Below are 5,180 nucleotides of genomic sequence, written 5' to 3'. Positions count from 1 at the left end.
TATTTATTCAATATTTTACATTTTGTTTTAACTGCGACTAAAGTTTTTAAAATCGACAAACCGGTCATTAAACGGTAAAAACCCCCCTTTATAATAATAATATTACTTATATATATATTTGTATTTTTATAAAATAAAACTAATATAGCGTTAAGCTTTGATTAAAAGATTCCCTGTGGAACGAACCGGACTTACTAAAAACTACACTACTGTACGATTAGGTACACTGCCTATAAGTGTTGTAGCAAGGTTTAAGTATATCCATTCTCTAAATAAATAAATATCTTGTGTAAAATTGTATCGTGTTTAATAGTATTTCCTTGTAAAATTTAATAGTATTTTATACCCCTTAGCTTTAACATCACAATGCTTCTATTGAACTTAGACTTCCCAGAAAATATGGAATTATGAAACTTCCTAGATCTGATAATTTTTCTGGTATCTTATTCAACAGCACTGCAGAACAATTTGCATTCATAGTAACAGCCGAGAGTTCTTCCATTTTCTTTCTATTTGTGATTAGATCTTTCAGAAATTCAGCATATCTAGGCATTCCTGAAATCACATCAATGAAAGGAAGATTGACATTTATTTGTTTAAACATATCCAAGAATTTGGATTGCTCGGCTTCAAGTCTCTTTTTTCTCATTTTACTTGGGTAAGGAAGTGGTGGTTGGTATGGTTTAACATAAGGTTTATCCTTAACTGTGTTACATTAACCTTTTCAACTACCGGTTCTTTTTCCTTATCTTGTTCAGATTGTGGTTCTTGTGGAGTAGGAATAGCTTCATCAGAAATTACAGGTATTTCAGGTGGTTTAAGTGTAATACCACTTCTTGTGGTAATGGCTTTAGCTGTTTCATTCCGGGGGTTAGCATTTGTATCACTAGGTAGACTTCCCGGTTTTCTTTCACCTATTAACCTTGCTAGGTTGCTTACTTCTTGTTCCAGATTTTGAATAGAAGCTTGTTGATTTCTAAATGCTTGAGCATTTTGTTCATTCGTTTGTTTCGGAGATGTGAAAAATTGAGTTTGAGAATCAACTAGCTTCGACATCATGTCTTCTAAATTTGGCTTTTTATCATCGGTTTGTGGTGGTTTATTTTGAAAATTAGGTCTTTGCTGATTGTAAGTATTATTGGATACTTGTTGATTACTTGGACCTTGTTGGTTGTTGTATGGAACATTTCAGTTATAGTTATGATTTTGATTGTAGATCGGTCTTGGCGGTTGATAATTATTCTGATAATTATTTCCAGGCCTTTGGTTTATGTATGAAACATTCTCTCTTTGTTCCATTGTTAGTTCAATACTGAGACAATCTTTTGTCAAATGTGGTCCTCCACACTGCTCACAACTAATTCGTATTGAGTGGATATCTTTAGTCATCTTTTCCATTCGTCTCTCGACAGCATCTATCTTTGCGGAAATGGAATCTAAGTCATGGCTAGAATCGGCTCTAGCTGCTTTAGATGATCTCACGATATCTTTTTCTTGGTGCCACTCATGTGAGTGGGAAGCAGTGTTATCAATAATTTTATAAGCATCAGTTGCTGTTTTCTTCATAATGGAACCACCAGCTGCTATATCGATATCTTTTCTTGTAGTGATGTCGCATCCTTGGTAGAATATTTGTACTATTTGACAGGTGTCTAAACCATGTTGCGGACATCCTCTTAATAACTTTTCAAATCTTGTCCAAGCCTCATATAGAGTTTCATTTGGCTTCTGTGTGAACGTAACAATTTCTCCTTGAAGTCTCACGGCTTTAGATGCCGGAAAGAATTGTTTAAGAAATTTTTCAACTAAAACGTCCCATGTATCAATCGCCCCTTCAGGTAACGATTCCAACCAATCTTTGGCTTCTCCCTTTAAAGTCCAGGGAAATAACATGAGATATATCTGTTCATCCTCCACTTCTCTGATTTTAAATAGAGTGCAGATCCTATTAAAGGTACGAAGATGTTCATTTGGATCTTCCTTTGGCGCACCACTAAATTGGCATTGATTTGTTACCATGTGTAGGATTTGTCCCTTGATTTCATAATCTGGCGCATTAATGTCAGGTTGAGTAATTGCGTGACATTGGTCAGTGCGTTTAGCTCTCATTCGGTCTTCCATACTTAGAGGTTTCAGATTTTCCATAATTGAATTTGTTGAATCTGAATCACTAGAGGATTCTGATTTAATGGTTGGTTCCTCAATAATCTCCGTTTGAATGATTGGTGGTTCCGGAGGAAAGATTAATGGTTCAGGATCTATGAATCGTCCCTGAATATTCTCCGGATTCTCAATTGTGAGGTCGGGTTCAAAAAATGGATTATCGGAAATTTGAATTAGAGTAATTGGTTGACTAGATGACGATTCTAAAGAAAAATCAACGGCGACAATATTTGCTAGATGTCTAGATCGAATTACAGGTGGTGAACGTACAAAAGGTGGTGAACGTTTTGCTCGGTGCATTCACTGAATATCCTATTAGTTATAAAAATAAGAAAAATTATATAAGTTATCAAATTAATAGACTTTTCTGATTTTGCCCACGTTTCGAATAGCCAAAAGATGCAGCAGAGGGGCAGGATTCGTTTGGTCTCAATATAATTGAGTACTGTTTGGCTCCAATAACCCGGTCCACGTACAAATTCAACTATTACTACGAACCAGAAAATTTTGATGTCTATCAATTTAACTACTTAAAATAATTTTTCGTAATTTAAAGAAATTTTAGAGAAGAAATAGAAAAAAATCTAAGTCCTAAAACCAGAATGTCGAGAAATAAGAAAGAAAAAGAGCGCGTCGAAAAACGTCGAAAAATAAAAGGTCGAAAAATAATAGGTGTCGCAAAATAAAAATAAGAAAGTAGCACGTCGAAACTTAAAAAGGAACTAAAAACTAAGAATTAAAAGTTGCGTCTAAAAATATTAAAGCTTAAAAGAAAAACTATATTCCAAATGGCAATAACTTAAAAAGGTACTAAAACTTAAAAACGGCGTCGCAAAATTCTAAAGCACCTAAATCTTAGTCTAAAGAAAAAGCACTTAAGGAATTTTACGGCAAAACCTAAAAATCTAGAAGTAAAAATAACTATGGCAAAAACTATGACTTAAAACTAAATACGAGCGAAAAATACAAATATTACGCTAAAACAATTAAAAGGGTACAAAATATAAAAATAAACTTAAAGTTGTAAAAAGTACAATTTTTATAAAAATATTATTTTTATATTATTTATTTTATAAAACTATTAATTTTATAATTTAATTAAACTAAATAAACTTAAAATACAAATTAAATAAAAACTAAATTAACTAATTAAATAATCTAACCCTAATTAGGGTTTAAATTAAATAATAATAATAATAATAATTACCGTAATGATTGCTGTTTTAGGGTTGTTTGTGGCGTGTCTGTCAGGGCCATGCGATCGCATGGTCCTCAAGTTAAAAATCCATGCGATCGCATGGATAAAGATTTCTGGCCAGGGTTACGGGCTGCTACAGTACCGGGCCGAGTAGTTTTTATAATTTTTTTTTTCAGTTTTCTGTTTTAAATTTCTGTTTTAAATAAATATAAAATATTTAAATAAAATTTATATTTTTACAAACTTAAAAATAAAAATAAAGAAACTTTATAACACTTAAATATTTAACAAACTATTAAAAATATATAATTTTTTTTGTTTTTCTTTTTATATTTTTGAATATATTATTTTTACAAAAGCGTATTTTTTATAAAAGTAAACTAAAAATTAATAAAAATCTTTTTTTTATATAGCGTTGTGTTTCCGGCGTTTAAGCAGAATTGTCCCTGGCAGCGGCGCCAAAAATACTTGATGTGTGCGAGGTGTACTAGGAAATAGTATTATTTTTATAACGAAATACTATTAAATATGATACAATTTTACACAAGATATTTATTTATTTATAGAATGGATATACCTAAACCATGCTACAACACTTATAGGCAGTGTACCTAATCGTACAGTAGTGTAGTTTTTAGTAAGTCCGGTTCGTTCCACAGGGATACACTTAAACAAGCTTAACGCTATATTAGTTTTAATTTATAAAAATAAATAAATATATATATAAGTAATATTATTATTATTATAAAAAGGGGGTTTTTACTGTTTAATGACCGGTTTGTCGATTTTTAAAACTTTAGTGGCAGTTAAAACCTAATGTAAAATATTAAAAATAAATACAACTTAATTTTAAACGTAAAGTAAATAACGATAATGAAATTGCGATAAATAAAAGTGCGATAAAATAAAATTGTGATAATTAAAAGTGCAATTAAATACAATGACAATAAATAAAAGTGCAATAATTAGAAGTGCAATTAAATATGAAAATAAAGGAATTATGCTTATTTAAACTTTCGTAATCATGATGTTTGACGTGTTGATTTTTAGTTTATTCCCATGGGTTAATTGTCCTTTGTCCTGGATTATTTAATATGTCCGTCTGGTTTTTGTCCATAACAGTCCATCAGTCATAAATATAAAGTGCGAGTGTCCTCGTCAAATTATCCTTATATCCGAAGTCAAATATTCCAACCAATTGGACACTTAAACTGTAACAAGGTTTTAATACTTTGTTTAATAATTACACCAGGTTATCGACTGCGTGTAACCCAAGGTTTTAATACTTTGTTATCAATTATGCCAAGTGTCCTTGTACATAATTTCACCCCTGTTTTAATAAGTCTATTAACTATTAATCTATTCTCGTGTCCGGTTAAATGAACGATTATTCGTACATATAAATATCCCGCCCATCGTGTCCGATCGAGTGTATATAGTTATTTCTAGGTACGTCCAATTGTAAATCTTTATATTAAAATTAACAAACTATCATTTAGTTAAACAAATATAAAGCCCATTAATAGCCCATAGTCTAATTTCCACAAGTGTCGTTCTTTTGTCCAAACCCCAATTATGGTACAAAGCCCAATTACCCAATTTTAATATTTTTAGCCCAACATCATGATTAATTCGGTATTAAATAAGCATAATAATAACTTAGCTACGAGACATTAAATTAAAAAGGTTGAACATAACTTACAATGATTAAAAATAGCGTAGCGTTACACGGATAGAATTTCGACTTACACCCTTACAACATTCGCTAACATACCCTTATTATTAGAATTAAAATTAAAATTAAAATTAATATATACAT

The 5,180-nt window shown here is 30.9% G+C and overlaps 1 non-coding gene across 1 annotated transcript; it reads left to right on the top strand.

Moving 5' to 3' along the window:
- The first annotated feature begins 1,654 nt into the window (after nt 1–1,654).
- LOC139903641 (small nucleolar RNA R71) lies at nt 1,655–1,761 on the top strand. The gene has a single exon (XR_011778450.1). It is a non-coding gene; the product is annotated as a small nucleolar RNA R71 (small nucleolar RNA).
- The last annotated feature ends 3,419 nt before the right edge of the window (nt 1,762–5,180 follow it).

Source organism: Rutidosis leptorrhynchoides, chromosome 3 (assembly GCF_046630445.1).
Source record: "Rutidosis leptorrhynchoides isolate AG116_Rl617_1_P2 chromosome 3, CSIRO_AGI_Rlap_v1, whole genome shotgun sequence".
NCBI classification, from domain to species: Eukaryota; Viridiplantae; Streptophyta; class Magnoliopsida; order Asterales; family Asteraceae; genus Rutidosis; species Rutidosis leptorrhynchoides.
This window is presented reverse-complemented; position numbering and strand designations above follow the sequence as displayed.